We start from the raw sequence: 24,708 nt of genomic DNA, 5'->3' as shown, positions 1-24,708 counted from the left end.
GCACTGCTATTGAGTCATAGTGAGCCTATAGAACAGGGTGGAACTGCCCCTGCGAGTTTCTGAGACTGTTTACAGGAGTAGAAAGCCCTGTCTTTCCCCCACGGAGGGGCATAGTTTTGAACTGCCAACCTTTCCTATCGAAGCCAAAGGCATAATCACTACACCACCAGGGTTCGTAATGAAAAACATAGGTGGGGAGGGGGAAGGGGAGACGAAATGCTTGACAACATCAAGAAAACAAACAAAAAAAAACCCCATAAAAACAAGGCAACACAATAGATAGTCTGGCATGTGAAATTTGTAAAAATAAGTAAATAAAAGATAACTGGGGGGAGGGGAGGGACAATCCATGACAATGGCAAACAAAAGATAAATATAAATGAAACAAAGCAGTGCATGATCTGAAATGTAAACCCCCAACACACACATTCCATCACAATAATAAATAAGTATTAAATAAAAGATAATATAAAATAAAATATATATCTGGGGGAGAAGAGATGAAATCCTTGACAACATCGAAAGAACCAGAAAGTAAATAAATAAAAACATAGTTAAATGTAACCCCACCCCTACTCAATACATTTTAATAGATAAAAGATAGCTGCTGGGGGTGGGGGGGGCAGCAGGGGGAGATGAAATCTTTGACAACATCATACAAAAACCCATAATGAATAAAAATTAAAATATAAGAAAACAAAATGTGGTCGGACACAGAACCCCTACACACAACCCATGTCGACTAGTTAAAGGCCTATTGGCTGACAAACAGCAGCCTCCACTCCCTTGAGACCAGATGAACTGGAGTTTGCCAGCAGCCACTACCGGTCACTGTGACTGGGATCACAATGGAAGGATCTGGAAAGAGTGGGAGAAAAAGATGGAACCAAATTCGAAATCATTTAAAAAAAAATCAAGCTGTTGGTCTGAGACAGACAGACTTCTGGGACTTCTCAGACGGTGGTCCTTAGATATCCTTTTCGTTAGTACGGGTTGACTAGAGAAACACATTCATAAACAGTCGTACGTAGATAAGAAAGAGGTTTATAGACAGGAGCAATTGAATAATGAGAAAATGTCCCAGCCCAGTCCAGATCAAGTCCCTAAGTCTGATATTAGCCCATATGTCTGATACCAATCTATAAGTCCTCTTCAGACTCACGAAACACATGCAATGATGCTGAATGCAGGAGGATCACAGGCCAGTGGGTTGGGAGTCTTGTGGATCCGGTGGCGGTGGAAGCATCTCAGTGCTGGCAGGGGTCTCCACATGGCTCCTCCAGGTCCAGGCTCTCACTGCCATCAGCATAGCCCCATGTGTCTTGTCAATAGAGCGTCTCCCAGGGAGTGAGCCCAAACCACAATCAAACCCAATCAACCGTAGCCCTCCCTCCAAATCCTGGGACAAGGACCCTGAAACCCAGGCGCTCTGGAGGGGCATGGCCCATTCAGAGGGGTTTTTCTGCAAACCCCAAAGCAAACGATCTTTCCAATTTACTAGAGCTTCACCTCTAGTCATGGTGACCCAATGAAGAAGAACTCTGCCCAGTCCTGGACCCTCCCCAGGATCCATTGCAGATCAGAACTCTGTGCACCATAGAGTTTTCCTCAACTGATTCAGAAGGCTATTCCGAGCCTTGTCTTCCTCATCCATCCCAGTCTGGAAGCTCCACTGAAGCCTGTCCATCACAGGTGACCTTCTAGCTTGTGAAATCCTGGCGGTTCGCCTTCCAGGGTCGTGGAGGCCTGGTGATGTTGTGGGTGACTTGTTGGGCAGCTAACCACAAGGTCAGAGGTTCAATCACACCAACCTCTCCAAGGAGGAAAGCTCTCTGGTCCCAGAAAGATTCACAGCCTCAGAAAACCACAGGGAAGTTCTGCTCTGTCCGAGGGAGTCACCCTGAATCAGCATGCTCTCGATGACAGTGAGGGTGGTCTGAGTTTGACATTTCCGCTGTCATGGTGACAGGCACACTACAGACGGGAAAGAGGTGGTAGTGGAGGTTGGGTGTCATTCTTTGCTGGGGAGGCAGTCGAGTAGCATGTCCAAGAAGAGGGACAATGGCAGAAGGGGAAGCTCAATCAAGCTGGAGCATCTAGAGGGGACCAGCCAGTCCCTGGAGTGTTTAACACAACACCTTTTAAGAGACAGGACCTTGAATGGACCTGAAAATGTCCTCTGACTCCTTTCGGGTCAGCTCAAAATAGTCAGAACAGGCCGTCAGAATCCTCAGCATTGCTTTTAAGAACAACTCATTTCCTCTAGAGGTGGGCCCAGGCCCATATCCCCGGAACCCGCCCTAACCGCCAAGGAGTCTCTCTGCCACCACCACCAGGCCATCTCCACGTGGTTTCTCTGTCACTGTAGTTTGGACCGAAGTCACCCAGGCCACTGTGAAATCTTCCCAGAGTGATTCCCGCGTGTCCCTACCCCTTTTTTCCCCTTTCCTCTTTTCCCCTTCAGGTTCAACCCCTTTTATCACACTAAAGTGCCAATCAATATTGCCAGCTAGAGGTTACATCTTAACTTCTTATAACATCCCCCGCGTTCCCAGAAGGGACACTGTATCTTTAAGGAAATGGACCCTCGTCTCCTGCTTCGGGAGGATTAAAACCCTTTAAAGAGACAGAAGAGGCTGTAAACCCCGATCATATTCTTATTCTCTCTTCATTATCCTGTCCACTATCTATCCCTGCTGAGCAAATCTAGTTGTGTGTTTCTCCAAAGTGGTCATAAGGAGAAATTTATTTACCCCGCTTTGCACTGGAGGGGCATTACTGCGCTCCAAGTCTCGCCGAAGTCATAAAGATTTTGCAGTGTGTGCAAAAGGCGCCGGAATTCCGAACTTCTTTCCCCTCTGAGGTCGTTTGGCCATCCAAAGGGGGACCCACTGCTCATTTTCTGACAGGGTTTATTTCTGTAAGATTTTCCAATTAGCAGGAAAAGGTCACCGCGATGCGGAGGCTGGGTAGGGGAGAGGATCAAACGCCGCAAAGAGAGACATCCTTGAAAGGACAATATTAAAAAAAAAGAGAGAGAACCCAGTGCATTTCTTCCATTTCTTCATGGATTAAAATGACCTGCACACCTCATATTTATAGGACTCCTTCCTCTGCTGGGGAGGGGAAGGGTGATTGCATTTGGCATGCATGTCTTGCCCCAGACAAAGAAGACACCCTCCTGGGGTCTGGCCAGTGAGGAAGGAAGGGTGGTTGACCCGTGCTCGGGCCCAGAGACAGGTGTACCCAGGAGGTCCCCAGCTCCTGGCTAGGAAGTCCAGGGATGAGAGGCGCCAGGCACCTGGAGCTCGGATGGGGCTGCCCTAGAGTGCCACCTCTCTGGACCTCCATCATGGCCCTGCCATCCCCGGGCCTGTGGAGCCGACTGCCCACATATCATTTTTAAACCCATCTCAGACAGTCCTCTGACACTTCCCCGGCTGCTTTTGTTCCCACCCGGTGCGAAGCGCAGGAACGTTCCTGGATAATAGGGAGAGCTGGGACCCGCTGTGGGAGGAGGCCGTCCAGCCGTGCGGAGGACAAGAGTCGTGATGCTCATTAAGATGGAGCCGGGGGACCGCTCTGCTTTTGGTTTGGGAGTCAAGCCTGGCGTGTTATGCAAATGTCACACGAGCGACATTCCTGGGTCCTTAGAGACCCACGGGTGAGTGAGGGCCAGGGGGTGAGCCAGCTGGAAGGCAGGTACTGGTGCAGAGGGAGTCTGGGACTTGGCTGGCCCACTCCTCCCATTTGCTTCTGCTAAACCAGAGGTCTGTCTGTCTGCCTGCTGTGCCATTGTTGTGGAAAGTTCCATCCATCCTCCACCCAGCTTCCTTGGAAGCTGAGCACTTGACTCACCTGTGCTGGTCACTGATCTCACTGAGTGGCAGGTCCCATGCAAGGCACCAGGCTAAGGGGCCTTCTTAAGGTCACCTCGCTAGTGCCTGGCAGAGACCGGACTCAAATGTCTCCAGCATGGCTGACTCTTCTAATCCACCTGGTCCTGCTGGTGGTCTTTAAAAACAACAACAAAAATCTCTGAGAATTTTCTTTTAAACTTCATGCCAAACAAAATCTAAAAGAAAAGGGAAACAGACCCTAGAATTTCAGCACTGTGAACTCAGAGTCCACGGGTGAAAATAACCAAACGCCAGTTGATGTGCGGAAATACAAAGAATAGGATAGCTACTTCTAATCGCTCCCACTTTGGGGGGTGGGAAGAACGTGGCTACTAAACATAGCGCATTGCAGAGATGATACAAAATATCTAACTTGAACGCTATAGCGCATTGCAGAGATGATACAAAATATCTAACTTGAACGCTTAAAACCTTGTCTGCTGATCCCCACCCCCCTCCCCGATACATATTAGGCCTGATCTGGTTTTCAACATTTTCCATATATTTTTGTGTGCTTTGATTGTTCTTATAGGGGTTCATCGCTGATGTGTTATGTCATTCGGGGCCACCCTCTTGAATTGTTACATGTTTCTTCCGTTTTTCAGTATATCTACCCATGACTGATGAACCTCTAGGGACAGCCAGTAGAAATAAGGGTTTGGGGGGTGTACAGTGATGCAGGGATGGGGTAAAAGGGAGCTGATGTCAAGGAGTTCAGGAAGGAAAATAATTTTTGAAACTGATTGTAGTAGCAGTTGTACAATACTGCTTGATGTGCTTGAACTATGGACTGAAGTATTAACTCCCCGTAAAATGGTCTTGAAGAAGATATAAAAGAACCTCCAAACTCACTGCCATCCAGTGCATTCTAACTCCTAGCAACCCTGTGGGACAGAGGAGAATCGCCCCCATTAGTTTCTGAGACTGTAAATCTTACCGGTACAGAAAACCTCAATGATCTCCCTATGGTGGTTTTGAACTGCTGACCTTGTGGTTCAGCAGCCCAACCCGTAACCCACTACGCCAGCAGAGCTCCAAACTAAAAAAAAAAAAAAAAAGACAAACAAACAAACAAAAAACCTAGTAAGAAAAGGGTAGGATTTTCTTGACAGCAGGTTAAATGGTGTCAAACACCAAAGGCCTCCTTGGTCAGTCCTTCGTAGGTTTTGAGCCAAAGTATACCACTTTGAGGTTTACATGTCAGAAATGTGGAAATGGTTCCCAGAGCTTCTTTCTGTCTGTGATGAGCACCCGGCGTCATCACTGTGCACGGAACAAGAAGGCCCACACTGAGGATAAAAACGTTTTTCCAAAAGCAAAGCGCTTCTGCTTTCCATAGAGCCGCTGCCTTACAGGGTAAGTCAGAGATGGTTCTTGCTTCTCTCCCTGCCCCCAGTCGATGGGTGCCTGGAGCACCGCTGTAGGACAGGGTAGAAAAACTGCCCCCTGTGCATTTCCGAGACTGTAGCTCTTTATGATTATTATTTTTAATTGTTTTATTGGCACTTCATGAGGCTGTAACACTTTATGGGATTAGAAAGTCAGTGTTTCTCCTGAGGAGCTGGCTGTTGGTTCCCAACTGCTGACCTTTCGGATCAGAGCCCAGCCCATCACCACTATGCTGCCAGGGCTCGAGGGGGGTCCACCCTCTGTTTCAGACCTTTTCTTCCTCCCTGGAAGTGGTAGATGAAACCCACGCCTTGGGTTTCAACATGAAAGAGAAGGTCTTTGTATTGTCCTGTGCCATTAAACAAAGAGTGACCCATTTTCTCCAGAACTTAATTTCTTCCTTTCTTTCTTTTTAAAAATTTTAGCAAGCATTCATTCTTTGCCCGTTCTTGGTCTTGTCATGTTCTGAAAACAGATTGGGGTGGGGAGCGAGGGAGCACAGAATGGGGGTGAAGCCAAAGGAGCAGGCAGTAGAAACAGCCTGTACTCAGTCCCCAACCGAATTAAGTGTGTCTGATTCAAACTCTTTCCCTTCAGCATGATCCAGGGGAAAGGAACATAGCTAATTAGGCAAGCAACCAACAATAACAATACGAATAATTATCATACCTAAATGTCAGCCCAACCTGAAAGTCCATCGATAGACAAGGTCTAAACACAGAGAAAACTCTTTTGTCGTTGGGCTGAAGAAATCTAGTGAAAAAATCTTTTTTAAGATGCTCTGGTGGCGGCATAGTGGGTCAGACACGGAGCTGATGACCACAAGGTGGCCAGTCTAAATCCACTAGCCACTCCTCAGGAGAACAGCAGGACTCTTGATTCCCATAAAGATGAAAAGTCATGGAAACCCACCTGGGCAGTTCTACTCTGTCTTATAGGTTTGCTATGAGTCAGAATCGACTCTCAATGGCAGTGAGTTTAGTTTGGGGAGGTTTTTTTTAATTTTATTTCCCCATCTTTTCAGAATCCTAGGTCTAATGTGTTTGTGTGTGTGTGTGTGTGTCCCTACAATAAGACAAATAAAATAAATATAGAAAAATATTTGTATATAAATAAATATACTTAAGACATTTGCCAATTTAACATGTTTATCTCTGTGATCCAGGGACATTGATTCTATTCATCATGTTGTACCACCTTCCTGGTTTCCATTTCTAGATTATTCCAGGACCACTAACAAAAATGGAGAACCTTCTAACCAAGCCTCTGCCTCCCCTCCTCCCACCACCCTGGCCCACTGTGGTACCGGCTCATAAGCGTTGGCATCGATCCATTAGCCTGTTTCATCTAAGTGGCATTATACCTGCCCCTGCGGCAGGCTTAGTGCGCTCATCTTGTCCACATGTAGCTCGGATCAGAATCGGATGTCTCTTTAAGGCCGAGGACGATCCCATCGTCTGTGTGAACCACGTGGTGTCTGCCCAGCCATTTATTCAGGAGGCACCTGGGAGGATGCCCTGAGTCCTGCCGCCATGAATATCGGATCACTTGTCTTCAGATTTGTGTTTGAGAGGATGTCATTACTTGAGCTAAATCTGGTCCCCTCTGTATTTCGGCAGAGAGTGAGATGGAAGGGGGAGAGTGATACTGGATTCATTTTCAACAGAATCATGACTTGGGCCAAGTCTCGGGTGGCCTGATGGTGGGCTGTCATTTTGAGGTACCGTGGAGTCAGTTCTGACCACTAGCGACCCATGCACAACGGGAGGGAACAGTACCAGGTTCCGTGCACACCACGCTCACATTGGTTCTTGTGCTCGTGAGCCCCTGGTTGCAGCCACTGCGTCGATCTACCTCACCACGTAACTGTATATTAAGAAAACATCCCAGCCCAGTCCAGATCAAGTCTACAAGTCCCATATGAGCCCATATATCTGATACCTCTCCATTCCCAAACATGATGGCTCTTTCCAGGCATTTGTATTTCCCGTTCATTGTGTCCGCCAAAACATTTATATTCTACTCAAGACTAAGTGATGCACACATGTTAATGAGAAAAATAAAATGATGAGACAGGTTGGGAGAACCCAGGTACAGGTAAACTTAAGAATGGTCGGATTACCTTACCAGGGTTATTGTTATATGCCAGGGATCAGGCTATTTAATTCAGACTTGTGGAGAAACCCAAGTGCCCCATGAGAGTCATTTCAATGTTAACCAGTCAACTGGGATGTTCCTATTAATGGTCTTCCTTTCTTACCTGTGAGGAAACTGAGGCACCGGGAAGTACCATCACTTGCCCAAGGCCCTATCACCAGCTTCAGAGTGGGAGGGAAGAGTCCTCGTAAATCCTTTATAAGACAATGTAACTCATTTTTCAAAGCCTTAAAAAGAGGTTTCTCCCACTCCTATAAATGGGACTAACTGGGGGGTGGGTATATTTTAAACTCACCCCCTCTCTCCTTGATCTAAGATGCAAATCAAACCACTGCTGTCTCCTAGATGTGACTCGCAGCCGCTCCAGTGGAATAGCCCTTAAGGTTTTCAAGGCCATAACATTTTGACCGGAGCAAACCACTGGCGCATCTGGGAGCACCTGGCGGATTCAAGCCCTCGAGTGGCCTAACTACTGCACAACCTGGGCTCCGATACCCATGATGAAGCCCCAACCAAGTCTGTTAGTCTGGGTCGACTAGAGAAACAAATCCAGAGATACTCATGTGTATAATAAGAAAGAGCTTTATATAAAAGAATAATTGTATATTAAGAAAACATCCCAGCCCAGTCCAGATCAAGCCCATCAGTCCAAAATTAGCCCAGATGCCCAATACCAATCTATAAAGTCCTCCTCAGACTCACACAGCACATGCAATGATGCTGAAAGCAGGAAGAGCGCAGGCCAGTGAGTGAAAATTCTTGTGGATCCAGTGGTGGTGGAAGCATCTCCGTGCTGGCCTGGGTCTCCACGTGGCTCCTCCAGCTTCAGGGCTCTGGCTCTATCAGCATAGCTCCATGTGGCTTGCCAAGAGGAATGTCTCACAGGGAGGGTATGTGCGACACGACTCGCCTCCAGCAACCTATTTGTCTCCTTAGCGCTTCCAAATGAGGTCATCAAGCTGCGACCTGATTGACAGGCTAAACTCCACCCCTTCACTCTTTTTTTAAAATCATTTATTGGGGGCTCATAAAATGCTTCTCACAATCCATCCATCATGTCAAGCACTTTTGTACATTTGTTGCCATCATCCACCCTTTCACTGTTCATAGTCTCAAGTTGACAAGAGATTATGTAACTACCACACCAAGCCAACTGCCCACTGAATCCACTCTGACTCATGGCAACCCCCTAGGGTAAAGTAGAACTGCCCCCTATGATTTCTGAGGCTAGCAATCCTTATGGGAGGAGAGCCACAAAACCTCAAAACTCACTGCCATTGAGACGAGGCCGACTCATAGTCACCTTTGAGGACAAGGTGGAACTGCCCTGTGGGTTTCTGAGACTATTTAAGGGAGTAGAAAGCCTCATCTTTCTCCTGAGGAGCGGCTGGTGGTTTTACACTGTTGACTTTGCGGATCCCTGCCCAGCTCATAAACACTGAGCCACCAGGGCCCCTATGGGACGAGACAGCCTCTCCATCCTCCCTTGGAGCGTCTGGTGGATTCAAACTGCTACCTTTGCGGTTAGCAACCCAGGGCTCATGATCTCTATGATAAGGATTTCCAAATTTAGCAAGCACATTTGAAGAAAAAAATAACCTTATTAGAAATGCAAAATCCTAAGCCTTGAACCAGACATCCCTAAGGTGATGGATGACACCGGAGTGGGGGAGCCCACAGAGCTGTCTTTTCATAAGCTTCTCGGACATGCTGAGGTGGCAGCTGTGGTGTTGTGGCCAGCGACCAGAATCCCCTGCCTGGCTGATTAAAGAGAGTTTCCAAGGCCTTCCTCTCGGGATCTCATTGAAGGAGGTCAGGAGGGGGCTTGGGAGCTGGTATCCCTGACTTGAGGGGCCCCTCGTGTCCTGCCTTTTCTGAGACGGCCCCATGCATGCTGTCATCTCAACATATGAGTTGGAGCACCCTTTCGTTCTCAGACTTGGCCCCTCTGAATGATGAGGACTCCGTCCAAAGAGAATCTGGCCATGGAAGCTCGGGAAGCCTGACTTTGGAGAACACCGGAGAGCTGGGCCCAGTCTCCATCACCCAATTAGTGATTTGTCATGTGGTCTTTGGCAAGGTGTTTAACTTCACCGGACCTTCAGATTTCTTGCCTGCAAAATGGGCATAAGTAATGCTGATTCTTAGTGACCCTATAGGACAGGGTAGAACTGAGCCTGTGGTTTTCAGAGACTGCAACTCCTTAAGAGAGTAGAAAGCCTCCTCTTTCTCCCTCGGAGAAGCTCTTGGGTTTGAATGGCTAACTAGGTGGTTAGCAGCCCAATGTATAACAATGTGTCACAACTACACCACAGGGCTCCTCATCTCCGTGAGAAGGACTCCTATAGGTAGTTCTGTACAGACCAAGAAGCCACTGGGCCCAGGGGCTAGTGAGCCAGCGGGAGCATTTCAACATGGTCAGTGGTCACATCCACACAGCCATTGGGTGGATCTCAGCAAGGAAGTACCGCTCCCTTCCCACCATCCCAACCACACCCTGAGGTTCCACTACCCACCACTGTACCCATTTATTAAGATAAAGAAAAGACAAAAGAGTGTGGGGGTGGGAGAGAGGGGAACAGAGTCGAAGGGTTGGGAAGATCCCATAAAGAAACCATTGAGGACCTTCCAGAGCTCTCTCCAAGGACAGGCAGGGAAGAGTTGTACTCCCTAATCCAGAGCGGAGTTACATAGCCCATCGGCAACTCTGAAGGTCACGGACGGCAGAGTCGAAAGAGTGTGCTGCTATGAATGACCTGAGCCACCAAATTTGCATCCATGACACTCACTTTACTCATGTGCCCCAGCCAAGGGAATTCTCCCTGCCACCGACACAGATAGAGATACCGGTCAGGCCCTGCTTGGGGGTGACAGGGGTGATGGGGAGAGAATGTTTCCATGCACGATGATGGTCACCCTGTATGATGGTGATGGGGACTGTGGCTTTCTGAATTGTGCTTTCTGAGATTCCATGAAGCGCGGAAAGGCTGTCTGCACCTACATGGGTGTCAGCCTTTCGACACACAAGTTCCTAAAGACGTCAGCAAGAAAGACTTGGGTGCAGGAAGACCGCCCTGTGAGCAGCACTGGGCCAATCGCAGGGACAGGAAGGACTAGGATCTGCCAATCAGATTCTATCTTCTCGTTTGCTATCTTCTTGTTTCTGATTGGCCAGATGGCACGTCGGGTTTGTCATGCTCTTAGCGGTGTGGCACTGGGTCCACATTTCCTGGTAGACGAGGTGACGTCGGTGCAGAGAGGCTCGGGAATCTCTCTATTTCTGGGCCACACCCACACTTCTGATGAGCCCCAACTTTCCATCTCCTCCCACCTGCTTCACCCGTAAGAGGCCAGAGCCAACTCACTCAGGTGAGTGAAGAGCCTAATGGCTGATTTCCTGCTGTCCCGCACCTGTGTAGCAGGATGGCACCCTGATTTTTGGTTGAGTTTGGAGAGCCAATTGTAAAGATGGGCCTTGGCATCAGGGTTCGCCAGCAGGGGGGATGTCGCAATGTTACATCCCGTGCTCCTTGTTAACATGTCCCCCTTCCATTGTTCGTGTTAAGTACTCACTGTATGAAATAATAAACTACTTTTCGGTAGACCACTTTTTTATCTACTAGAAAGCAGCCATTAGGGCCGTGGACCAGTTTGTGGAATCGTTTGAACAGTACCGCTGCTGTTGGCCCTCAGGTGACCCCTCACGTGACCACCATGTGTGCGAAGTTCAGCCTTTTAACTCACTGGCAACGTGCTGAGCAAGCTAACGCAAAGGATGGTTTAGAACTCACCCAGGCGTGGAGCTGCAACCTGCAGGGTTGTCTGTTCAAATCCACCAGCAGCTCTGCGGGAGACAGAGGCTGTCTGCTCTGTAAACATTCACAGCCTTGGAAACCCTGTATCAGGTGCCATGAACTTGACTAGACACAATGGCATGGGGTTGGGGTTTGGGTTTGGGTTGGGGTTTGAGTCCACACCCTGGGCTTGAATTCTGGCTCTGCCATGTATTTGCCAGCTTGTTCCATCTCTTCCAAACCTTAGCTTGTCTCCAATCTGTGTTTGTGGTTCACCCCATGGCTCAGCTCATCAAGTTCTAGCAGGGCCATTAGGTCTGACCATCTCGAGATGGTTCTCGTATTAGGAACCAGGTGCCAATGAATCATTGGACCAACTGTCCAGAATCATGGTGACCCCGTGTGGGTCGGAGGGGAACTGCACTTCAAAGGGTTTTTGTGGCTCAGTGGTCTGGCAGCAAAGCTCCCGATCTTTCTAGTGAGGCCCCTCAAGCTGCTGGTACTGCCTACCTTTCAGAGACAGGAGCCAGGTGTTGGACTGCCTGCTCCACATGGAGACTCCTTCCTGCACGGTCATGCCAGCACCTACTGCCCATGAGTCGTGATCAGGATGACTGGGGGTGCGGGCTGGGGAGGTTGATATGATGACCCCCTGTCAGGGCCTTTACCATCACCATCTCTCTGTTCCCTCATAAAAATGAATAAGGAAGAAATGCTAAAATGTTTTCAGAAAAGTTCTGAGAAGTGGGGAACCCACCAAGAAAACTCTGTGCCTTTGGGCTCATTCTGACCTACAGCTATCCTCTAGGACAGAGGGCTTCCAAGGTTGTGGATCTTCATGGGAGCCGACAACCTCATCTTTTTCCCAAAGAGTGGCTGGGGGATTTGAATAGCCGCCGACCATGCAGCCAGCAGCCCCGAGAAGTAGAGAAGGCAGCGTATAACGTGCAAGCCCCACCTCACTGTGGCTGAGAGGTACAGCCTCACCAGGATTCCCTGACGGAGAGGTGTGGGGAAGAAGCCCCAAGCAGAGAGCCTCACAGATGTTCAGAGGGCAGCATGGCTGAGGCGTTGCCAGGGCCTGGGGAAGGGGAGCCTCCGGGTCAGAGGACATCCCCACCATCCCAGAGGATCTGCCACCTTCTGCCCGCTTCATTCTGCCAGCAGCATGGAGGGTGGGCAATGAGAAAGGCAATGAGGAGAATCCCCTCGGGCTGTTTCCTATTGGATTTCTTCCCTGAAATGTGGAGTAGAGGTTCTTTTTGAGGGTGGGGGCAAGGAGGCACACTTGACCCCCTCCTACCCCTCTGCACCCCCTGAAGAGGACTCATGGAAATGACTGGAGACATGTTTGGTTATCACAGGTGAGGGGAAGAGAGGGCGCTTGCTGCCAACATCTAGTTGCAGGGGTTCTCAAACTTTTTAAACAGGGGCCAGTTCACTGCGCCTCAGACCATTGGAGGGCCGGACTATAGTTTTTTAAAAAAAAACTATGGACAAATTCCTATACACACCGCACATACCTTATTTTGAAGTTAAAAAATACCAAGCGGGGCAAAAACACCCAGCGGGACAGATAAATGTCCTCAATTTGAGTCCCCTGATGGGTCTCTCTCTCTCTCTCTCTCTCTCTCTCTCTCTCTCTCTCTCTCTCTCTCTCTCTCTCTCTCTCTCTCTCTCACACACACACACACACACACACACACACTGATTCAAATCTGAAAATCTGAATCCTAGTGACCCTGTAGGACAGGGTAGAAAAGCCCCTGTAAGTTTCTGAGATTGTAACTTTTTATAGGAGCAGACAACTTCATTTTTCTCTCTAACAGCAGCTAGTGGTTTCAAACTGCTGACCCTGCAACTAGCAGCCCTATGCCACCAGGGCTTCTATTTAGTGGGCATCACCTCCAACCAGCACTCACTGCCATCGAGTTGAGTCCAATTCAGAGCGACCCTGTTGCACAGGGTTGAAATGCCCCTGTGCGTTTCCAAAACTATAATCCTCTATGGGAGTAGACAGCCTCCTTTTCCTCCCACAGTGGGTCTGGGGGTTTCAAACGGCTGACATTGTCAATAGCAGCCCAATGGGTAACCATGACCGGTAAGAGCTGGGCATTGAGCTATGGACCCACTGGCCACTCTGTGTGAAAAAGATGAGTCTGTCTGCTCACTTCATGATGGACAGTCCTCAGCTCCATGGCAGCCGGGGATGGGGGTGACGGTGACACCAATGCGAGGTCATTCCAAGTCTTCAAGCCATGTGGGGAAGGAGCAGGGACAGTGCCCTCCCACGGTTGTCTTTACTGAGTGTGCCTTTTGGCCCAAGGACAGGCCAGGAGGAGCCGGCCTCCCTCCCCTCCCCTGACCCCGGGGGCCGCAGTCCACTGAGTGTTGCACTTGGCCGGAGTCCCCGCAGTCATTTGGTTAATTGGATGAACAGGCACTTTAGCGACAGCAACTGGACCTCCACCGTGTAGCCCATCAACACTAATCAGCTGGCCCGGTTCCATTTCTCAGCCCCTGACAGCGTGGCCAGGACACGAGTAGACAGTAACTTTTTTTTTTTTTAATGGAAGAACTTGTTGGAGGATGACAGAAGTCGGCAGTGTGCTTCTAAAGGGGGAGGGGAGAGGAGCCCAGCCTTGGCTGTGTGCCATCCTGCCGCACCCCCCACCCTCACACCCCTCCCCACCCATCGTCTCACTCGGGAATGGCTGATTAAGAAGGATCTCGCAAAGATAAAGGGGTTCAAATTCAGCCTCTTGAAAAGGTACTTCTTTCCTCCTCTGTGAAGGGTAAACCGGAGGGACTGGGGTCCGGCCTTCCAGCTTCCCTGGGGTTCAGCTCAGAGGATGGGGCAGGAGAAAGGAGGCAGGGCCTGAATGGGTCATTTGGCCTCAGACCTGATACGCTGTGTCTGTTAGGATAGGACCTGCCCCCACAGAAGTCAACCTTGAGGTTGTAGAGCGCCCAGCGCCGGCATCCTCACCCCGTGAACAGTGCGAGGAAGAGGAGGGGCTGTAGGTTGGTGGCAGTACACTTCCACGCGGTGACTCAGGGTCCCAGGCTCCTTTTGGAGTGGTTTTCAACCTTCCTCATGCCGTGACCCTTTCATACAGTTCCTCATGTTGCGGTGACCCCAACCATAACATTATTTTCGTTGCTACTTCATCACTAATTTTTCTACTGTTAGGAATCGGGCGACCCCTGCAAAAGGGTCATTTGACCCCCAAAGGAGTTGCCATCCACAGGTTGAGAACCGCTGTTTTAGAGCCTGACAAATGGGTCCCTTTCTAACAAATGGCCCCGCGGGCAAGGGAGATAGCATGTGCTTGGTGGATCATTCCCGGACACATCCTCCGAAATCGCTCCAACTCTCCTTCTTGCTGAGGAGAACAAGGCTTAGTTGCCTGGTTCTGGTTTACATCGCTGCCAAGAGCCAAAGTCAAAATTTGCATTTGTGCTGATTAAAAATCTGTCTTTCCTTTTTCTCTCTCGCTGTCTTTCTCCCTTCTTCTTCTTCTTCTTCTTCTTCTTCCTCCTCCTCCTCCTCCTCCTCCTCCTCCTCCTCCTCCTCCTTCTTCTCCTTATCTCTCTCTCTCTCTCTCTCTCTCTCTCTCTCTCTCTCTCTCTCTCTCTCTCTCTCCTCTCCTCTCCTCTCCTCTCCTCTCCCCTCTCTCTTCTCTCTCTGTATTATATCTTCCATCCTTGGAAACCCCCCGCACACTTTGCTTCTGTAACTCGGAGTGTTTCACAACAAGATCATCCTGCAGGCTCTACCATGACCCTGATAAGTGATCTTCAGCCGACAGATGTGCGTGGGGGCCTGAGAAGATTGCCGTGGCATCCGTCTCGCTCGCGTGCACGCAGAGGTGTGCTGGGAAGCAAGTGATGAACAAGACGGGCATCTGAGAGGCACGGCTGATGGAGTGGCTCGCTTCTGTCCTAACCCTCGACGGCTCCCTCTGGCTCCTGGGGGAGGGTTCAAACGCCACGGCCTAGCCTGGAAAGGCGCCTCTGATCTGGCCACCAGCTTCCACTGGGACTTCAGCTGGCCTCTTGGGATCACCCACAATTCTGCAGGACACATCTCTGTTCTCGTTGGCTCCTGCTTTCCTGGGCCTGTGCCCCATCTGGACTGTTCTCACCTTCTCTGAATTAAGACCAATCCCACCTTCAAAGGTCTGCTCCTTTACTCCCTGTGGGAGTCTCCCTGCAGTCCCGACTCCCCATTATACATGGCTTCCACAGTTTCCAGATGAAGACAGACCAGGAAGAAATGCCTGGCTATCCCCTTCCTAGAATTATCCACCGAAACCATCTATGAACCACAAGAGATGAGTCCCTGGCTTGGAAGGAACTTGAAACACACGGTGACTACAACAAAGGACGTGGACAGACCAAGGTGTGTGATGATGACACTCACACTCCCCGCCCACCGTCGAGTTGACTCTGCCCACGCCGGCCTGATGGGACAGGGCAGAACTGTCCCATGTGTTTGCCAGATGGTAACTCGGTCTGGGAGTGGAGAGCCTCGTCTTGCTCCCAAGGTGCAGCTGGTGGTTTAGAACTGCTGACCGTGTAGTTAGCAGCCCAATGTGTAACCGCTACACTATCAGGGCACTTGAAGATGACCCTCAAAAAAAACCCTCACTGCCATCCTGTCAATTCTGACTCATGGCAACCCCACAGAACTGCCCCTGTGGGTTTCTGAGACTGGAGTTCTTTATAGGAGGAGGAAACCTCGTCTTCCTCCCTAAAAGCAGCTGGTGGTTTCCAACCAGGTCCCTATAACCTGCCCTCCATGTAGCCCCTTACCCCACCAGGCCTTCTGGAGGAGACCAGGAGCAGAGACTTGTTCCTGGGGCTGCTCATGGGTAAGCATGAGTCAGCACCCATTTGGCAGCTGCCGACAATGAGAGTCCCTCCACTGACTTCAGGCTTCAAGAAGTTACTGTCCTGAATGAGAAAGCTGCCATCAGGCCACAGGACACCCTGACTCCCAAACGTGGTGACTTCTGGGCACCTCTGTCCCACTCCCTGGTGTCCACTCCCAGGGCCATGCGGGGAGACCCACCCCGGGCCCGAGTTGTGCAACTGGGCGTCTTCCTGCGGAGCATACCCAAGCCTCTTCCTCAACTGCCTGATGGTGGAATTGGAGGCTTTTGGCTATTTAAGGAGTCGACAATATACCCCAAGTGTCTGCGATGTTTACTCACCCCACCCCCACTTTAATGTGTAGGCTCTCTCATGACGCCCTGCACAACCCAGCTGCTCAATAAATATGATTTAGAAACGGCGTTCACTTGTCACTCCAGCAGGCAGCCCCCAACCCCTCTCCAAACTCACAAAATTGGTGGGGGGCGGGGATTTCCTCACTAAATGACAGAAGACAAGAGAAGATGAAATTAGGAACAGACGGGTAGGAAGTCCTGAAGATCCCTGGAGCAGCTTGGTGAATGCTTCTTCCCCCCTCTCGGTTCCAGTGTCTACATGCTGTGTGACCTAGCGCCAATTGCTGAACTTCCCTGGTTTGTCTCTCTGACTGAGCACTACAATGGAGTGGTGACATGAGCTCAAAGCTCCATTGCACTGCAGGGAAGATATGGCATGGTACCGCATGGTTTGGGCACCAACCACGACATAGGTCATTGTCCTGAGAACGTCTCCCCATTTTCCTCCCAGCTGATGTTAAGAAGGATCACTGAGTAGTGGTCCAGGATACAGGTTGCTGCCCTTGACTGACTGGGTGACCTTGGGAGTGTTGTTTCACCTCTCTGTGCCTTCATCAGCATCTCGGGGATGATGAGAACAGACCTCCCCCCATGCCATGGCTTGTTTCTGAGCTCGGGAGAGCTTGTGCTTATAAAGTAGGGTAATCAGTGACTGAAGAATTGTGGTGTTGGCGAAGATCATTGAAGGTATCATGGACCACTCAAAGGACAGACAAATCTGTCTTGGAAGACTCACAGCCGGCATGTACCTGAGCGGCAAGGACTTTGTCTTTCATACTTTGGGCATGTTGTCAGGAGAGACCAGTCCCTGGAGACGGACCTCCTGCTTGGTACAGTAGAGGGGCAGTGAGAAAAAGGAGGCCTTCCTCAACAAGATGGATTGACCCAGTGGCAGGAACAATGGGTTCAAATAAAACAATCATTAGGAGGATGGTGCAGGACAGGGCAGTGTTCCGTTCTCTAGTCCACAGGGTCACAGTGAGTTGGAATCGACTCAATCCATAACCAGCAATGGTCCAAGTGGTATTCCTTGCAATCTATTTCCAGATGGCAAACCTGAAGCTTAAAGAACGTAGAGACCATGCCAGGAGGCACAGTGTTAATTACCTCGGGAACAGGAGGTAATGAACGGGGTGAGGGGGTGAGATGGAGCCTAGTCACACCCCTCCAAAGTCATGGTGCCCCCTGATGTACCCTATCATGAGGCCATTTCATCACATATCCTGCACCCTGAACAATGGTCTCTGGAAGAGGCTCGTTTCAAGAGACATCTGAACATGCTCAGGACAGGTGTCTCCGTCAGCTCTGTATCTTCCTGGGCAAGTTCAATGCCCCAGGGTCACCCCCACCCCAAGGACCCATCACCTTCTGAGCAAAAGGAAAAGCACAGCTCAAGCGAGGGAAGGGGCATCAACAGGAAGGGCCTCCTCTTGGGTGGAGAGGGGTGAATGGCCGGCTGATGGCTTTGCCTGCATTGGAAACCCACCGAACTCCCATGCTCCGCCTCTCTCTCAGACACATCACTCCCTTCCTTCTCCGTGGATGCTTCCAGACTTGTCTCCAGAAAGCCAGCCACATGGGCACCTGCTTAGACTACATCAGGAGAAGGCCATTCCCCCCTTTGAAGATGCCATTGGGGAATGGAAGGTCATGCTGGGGAAGAGTGAGTATTAATCCACCATGAGTGGTGTCATCCGCAAAGAGAAGACATACAGATCCCAAGGGCAGGCAGCTGCGTGCAGGTGGAGGCAGAGGTTGGAGAGATGCACCCACAAGCCACAGAAGACCAAGGGCTGCCGGCCATAGCCCGAAGCTAAGAGAGAGATGCAAGGGGTACACAGTCCCTCAACATCCTCAGGTGCACCTGCACACCCCGATTTCAGACCGGAAGCTTCCAGAACCGGGAGACAGAGAATTGCCATCTAGCCTTGTAAACTGCCCAGTCAGTGGGATTTCACCACAGCAGCCACGGGAGACGCATAAAGTAGCCAGTGCTTTGTGAGCATCTCCGATGGTCCAGCTGCTGGCCGTGCACACAGGAGCACAACGGACCCACGCCCGTGAGAAACGCGCTTGGTGCAATGTGGTCGGCGATAAGGGAAGGAAGGCTCTGGGACTGCCTGGCCAAGCGATGGCAGTCTGTTTCCTGAGGGCTTCCAGTGGGCTCTCGGGGGAAGCGGTCCACATTCCACCCCAACCACAAACCCTCTAAAGCAGTGGTTCTCTACCTTCCTAGTGCCATGACCCTTGCACAGTTCCTCATGTGGTGGTGACCCACCCCCCCCAACCATAACATTATTTTCATTGCTACATCATTGTCATTTTGCTATTGTTATGAATCAGGTGACCCCTGTAAAAGGGCCATTTGACCTCCAAAGGGGTCTCAATCCACAGGTTGAGAACTGTAAAGCAAACAAGAAGGAGAGGTGGTGACAGGGTGCCTTGAATCATCTCTGAAGGCAGCTGGAAGGGGAAAGAACTGATGGCGTGCCCACCACTCGGCCCTGACCGAGCTGACATGTTCATCAGCGACCCAGTTGCTGGTTACTGAAGAGTCCACCCTGACTCATGGCCACCTGAGAGGATGAAACACAGCCCCACCCTGTACTACTGTGCCCCGCCCCCTCGCCAGGTGATCTGTGGGATTCCCATTGGCCAGGTTTTCGGAAGCTGGTCATAGCCAGACTTTTCTTCCTTGTCTGTCTGCACCAGAAAACTCACAAAGCAAACTCCCTGCTGTCCAGTCCGTTCTGGCTCGTAGTGAGCCTGGAGGGCAGGATAGAACTGCCTCGGACGTTTCCAAGCCTGTACATCTTAACAGGGTCAGAAAGAGTCATCTTGCTCCTAGGGAGTGCCTGGTGGTTTTGAACCGCTGGCCTTGCTGTGAGCAGCCCAGTACGAAACGTACTATCCTACCAGGGCTCCTGTTCTTCATCTGGAAGCTTCACTAACACCTGTGCAGGAGCCTGGCCACAGGCAGGCCTCCCCTGACAGACAGGTGGTGGCTGGTGAAAAACCAAACCAACAAACATACAAAAACTCATTGCTATCGAGTCAATGGTGACCCACAGGGACCCTATGGGACAGGGTAGAACTGCCCACTGTGGGTGTCTGAGACTGCGACTCTTTATGGGAGGAGAAAGCCTCGTCTTTCTCTGCAGGAGTGACTGGTGGTTTAGAATGACTGACTTTGTGGCTCACAGCCCAACCCACAGCCACTACGCCAGCAGGGCTCCTTCAGGTTTAGGAAGTGAGTGGGCACAGTTGGTACCATCGAATTGCCAACGCCTCTTATCTTGTCCAATTTTCCTGACATCCCTGTGGGGCTTACAGACCCCATTCACAGAGGAAGCTGAAAAGAGGAAAGGATCTTGCCGGTTATAAGTGGAGCAGGAGCCTCGCACAGGGTGGGGAAAGGCTCACAGGCCTTCCGCTCAGTTCAGCTGGCAACACTTAAGTGGGGGCAGCTGGCCTTTGCTTCTTAACTGTGGGCCCTCCTCGGGCATCGGTCCGCCCCTAGCTGGAAAGCAGTCCGCTCCGAGCTGTTGGCCGACTGTGATCGCACCCCGCTGCCTCGCTCCGAGACGTGGATTTTCAGGCCAGGTAAAAGATTAAGATACATTTTTCATCCTCTGTGCGGGATTAAGTCTGCATTAGCCCTTTATTTGTTGAGGGACTTGATCTCATTACGGGTCGATGTGCTGAGTCGCGAGGATGCGCAGCTGCGGGGCCGTGCCCCGCGGACGGCCGTCGTGGCGTCCTGGTGAAGTATCTGAAGCAATTTCCCCCACGAGCTGGGGACTAGTTCTTGTTCGTTTTTTCTGTTCTTTTACAGCGCCATGGGGACCCTTCCCCTCGTCCCTCCCTCCCTGGGTTGGCCCCCGCATGACCAGGTTTACGATGCTTCTGCAAGATAAGAAAGTGGTGTTGGGGCGCCGGAGAGGGACTTTGGAGTCCAGCAGGCCTCAGCCAGCTGTTTATGTGGCGTGTGACCTTGAGCCAGTTCTTCTGATCTCTCCGTAGCACGGTTTCCTTATTTTGGCAACCAGGAGGGCCCCGCCTGCTCCCAGGAGCTGGGCAGGGGAGCTGGAGTTTACATCTCAAACGTGCAAGTGTTGTACCTGGTTGCTTCTTTGAGTTGCTGGGACCTGGAAGCTTGCATCTCTGTGTGTTTCCACGTCCCCTCTGACAAGGCATTCCCCCAACATGCTTAGCTTGGGTTGGGCTTGGTCTTGCCCATTGGTATGGGTCACACCACCCTTTAATTATGGTTATCCAAGAAATGTGTGGCCAGGTCACAGTCCTCCCAGCTGTCACCCTTCCTCAATCTGTTTAAGGGCGGGACCAGAGCTTCCAGACCTTGAGGAGGGTCGCTTATGAACCTATCAAAAAACCCTTTCCAGCACCTCAGAGGAGTCTAGCCTGTGATCCTGGAGCTCAGTTTCCCAGTGCCAGTTTGCCTCTTTGATTCTCAAAACTCAAAATGCTTTCTGGCTTCAAACTACGTTCTGAATGATCCGGCGCAAAGGGGATTGAGCCATGAAATTGGTTTGCCGAGGCTGCGCTCACACATCATCCTCCTTACATCAGATCAGGGCCAAGCGAGGGTGGTGCATCCACCACAATCCCTTTACAACACATCGGCCGCTCACACCCAATTACCTCGCGGGGTGACCGCGATCTCACTCAGCTGCCAAATTACATCATCATGGAACTGCCCAAATCACTGCATCTCCTGTCCCCGCCAAATGCAAGCATGGCTTTGATGATGGCTTCTTGTTGTTGTTTTTAATGACAGACGTGTGTTTTAATCGAGAGGCTCTTGTGCAGAGGAACCCTGGCGGCTATATTTCGGGCTGTCCCTCGCGGCCAAGGGTGGAGACCACCCGCAGATCCCGGGGAGGAAGAGAAGGCTTCTTCCTCCCGTAAGAGGTACGACCTCAGGGGCAGTGGTGGTCTGCCCTGTGGTGTCACTCTGAGTCAGGGCAGTTTGGCTTGGTTTCGTTTCTGGAGGAGGGGATTATAGGAAAGAGGAGCGAGTTGGAATTTGTTTTAAAGCTGCATTTAAATAGAAAGAGCACGGTTTTTATTTAGATTATACATGACAGATCACGAAAATAGAAGAGTTTTTTAAAGTGGTTCTTATTTTTGTTTTATACAAGATTGGGCAGAATTCTTCTGTCGCTGTTGGACGGGGGAAGGGCATGTTGGAGGTCGAAGGGGATTGGGGCTTCATAGTTGTGCTTTATTGTGCCGCTTGCTGTATACTGGTTTAAAATCATACGGCCCTGCATGAAAAATTAGAGGATGCAACATTTCAAAATACAATGATTTTAACTCTACGAAGCCTTGGTGGAGACAAGGTTAGCACTTAGCTGCTAGCCCAAAGGTGGGGAGTTCGAAGCCACCCAAAGGCTCCGGGTGGCCTGTTTCTGTAAGGATTGAAACCTAGAAGACCTTCTGGGGCAGTTGCTCTCTGTCCCTTGGAGTCGCTGATTCTGAATCAGCCCGGTGACCCCTAACAACAGGGTGGCCCTGGCATTTTCCTTTAAGAATTCCTCAGTGGACGCTGTGTGATGTGATTGAACTGTGGAATGTTCTGGTATCTGTACTCCCAATAAAATGGTTTTCAAAAAATAAGAATTCCTCTGTGGATCCAGAAGCAGTGCTCCCCAAAGGTGACCCATGCGTGTGGCTGCACGTGCTTGTTTTTCAGGAGTTTTGTTGAGCCTCTAGAAAGCTTTCCAGAAGCTCAGGGTCTGGTGCAAATTCTCACTTCCTCCAAGTGCAGTTGGGACAGTTGACCACGGCCCATTTCTTGGACACTCAAGGGCAGCCCCCATCAGAAGAGGAACTGGGCTTTGAAGACCCCCCTCACTCCAGGGTCCGCATCCTTTGCTACCCTGAAAAGGGAAATAAGGTTTCCTTCAGCCTTATGAGACCGGGGTGTCGGGGCAGGGGCTGGGCGCTGGAGCAGAATGAGAATCAGAATGGAGGAAGTGAAACCGTATTTTTGAGGGAAAACAAACATCTCAGCGGGTTTGGGCAGAAGGGAGAGATGATGGAGATTGCATTCCGAGATGTGGTCAGTGGAGGACGTTCAAGCCAGCTGCCAGGCCAAACGTGCCTGCTGCTGCACCCAGGTAGGGCTGTGGCTCAAAGTATGCAGTCAGCCCAGAACTCACAGGTAGAAAGAAGCTGGGCAGGTGCTTCTGGCCGGCATCAGATGGGAGGTGACGCAAGCTGGAGCACTTGGGGGGGGTGGGGCGCCTCTTCAAAGGGTTACCCTCTCATTACAGGCCTTGCTGGTTGGAGAATATATAGCCCTCTCCCCACCACCCCAGATATCTCATGATACCTGGGTGAATTCCAAGCCCAACAGCGTCACCTCAGTCCAGAGGAGGACTCCCCAAATACAGGGTCATTGTCCCTTCCCCACTGCCTTGCACTTTGTCCTCCTCTATGCGGAGTATGGCTCCAGGGCTTTCAGATGCCCAGAGAGCCTCTAGTGCTCCTATTTCAGTGAGACACCGGCAGCAGATGTAAAATGAGAGAGGAGTGCAGTCTGCTCCAGGGTCCCACGCCCAGGAGTTCCCCAACTCTAAGCCCACCAAGGAGCCCTGGTGGCCTAGTGGGTGGGTGTTAGGCTGCAAACAGCAAGGGCAGCAGTTCAAAACCACCAGCCGTTCCTCGTGAGAAAGATGAGGCTCTCTATTCCTGTCAAGAGTTAGAAATTCAGAAACTCACAGAGGGGCGGGGAGGGTCATTCTCTCCTGTCCTGTGGGGTCCACATGGGTCTGAGAGGGCTGGATGGCAGTGAGTTCGGTTTGGGATTGAGCACCCACCCCATGGCCCTGGAATCCTTTGGCTTCCATCTTCCTCTGTAGCGTCACATAGCACATAGCAGTGGGCCCAGACACCAGACCTGCCCCTGGGGTGGTGGGGATGGGGTTGGCGGTTGGTGGTCCTTGTTGGCTGCCTATGCAGGTGAGAAGGAACCATTGCTGGGCCCTGCTGCAGGACCAGGATTGGTTGGGAATCCAGCCATCGTGCTTCAAAAGGCCAGGATAGGGCAAGATATGACAAAATAACAATCTATAAATTATCAAGGGCTCATGGGGGGGGGGTCGGGGAGGGAGGGGGAAAAATAAAGAGGACCTGATGCAAAGGGCTTAAGTGGAGAGGAAATGCTTTGAAAATGATTAGGGAAAAGAATGTACAGATGTGCTTTATACAATTGATGTATGTATATGTATGGATTGTGATAAGAGTTGTATGAGCCCCTAATAAAATGTAAAAATATACAAAAACGGCCAGGCCTTTCTTCCTAGCCTGAGACTGCAAGCTCCAGTAGAGTCCGTTCACAGCCACAGGGACACCTGAGCCTCCACTGGTGGGCAGCGTCCTCCAACGAGGGGACTGGCCGGGAATCAAGCCCCATTTCCCGAGTGGGGGTTTTACCCAATGAGTCTTGACTGCTGCCGCCTCCTTTTTCCCGCTTCTCCCTCTCTGAAGGCACTGCCTCCCCTTCTCCCCAGGTAACACCTGGTTATTCTCTACCCATGGCCTTGCTTTCCCTCCCACCTGCGGAGCTGCCCGGGTTTGTTTTCTTTCAGTACGAACACCTCTACTTTGATTGCCCCCTCCTCTTTCTTGTATAAGAGTGGTCTCATATAATAACAAAATTTTAAAAATAACTAAATGACATGTTGAAGGGCGTTTCTGCAAGGTGCTGCTGTGTGCAGCTATAGATGGGGCGCTCAGGTAGGGCCTCTGAGAGTCAGTGTGTGGGAGGTGTGGGGACGCGGGTGTACGATGAGAGGCTCTTTGTACATCGTAGGGACCTGCTGTATGCTTCCCGGTCTTCAGGTACTGTGAGGTCAATTCCAACCAAGAGTGGTCCCACGGAGTGAAATTGCCCCCCAGGGTGTCCTAGGCTGTGGCATCAGATCACCAGGCCTTTCTTCCGTGGAGTGACTGGGTGGGTTTGAGGCATCATCTTGTTGTCTAGCGGCCGAGCACTTAGCCAATGGCACCACAAGGGCTCTACCCACGAGATGCCACACGCCCGGGGGTTAATCTTCTCCGTGGGCACTCTTCCTAAGCTGTGCTTTTGGGTAAGTGGATGCAGGAAGGAAGAAGGTGGGTGTTTTGCGTTGTTTTGCTTGATCACTGATCCTTCAGACCGCTCAAAGAGATGCCGGTTCTTCCCCCCCCTTCCCCTCCCCCTTCCCC

Source organism: Tenrec ecaudatus, chromosome 18 (assembly GCF_050624435.1).
Source record: "Tenrec ecaudatus isolate mTenEca1 chromosome 18, mTenEca1.hap1, whole genome shotgun sequence".
NCBI classification, from domain to species: Eukaryota; Metazoa; Chordata; class Mammalia; order Afrosoricida; family Tenrecidae; genus Tenrec; species Tenrec ecaudatus.
Note: the sequence above shows the minus strand (reverse complement) of the source record.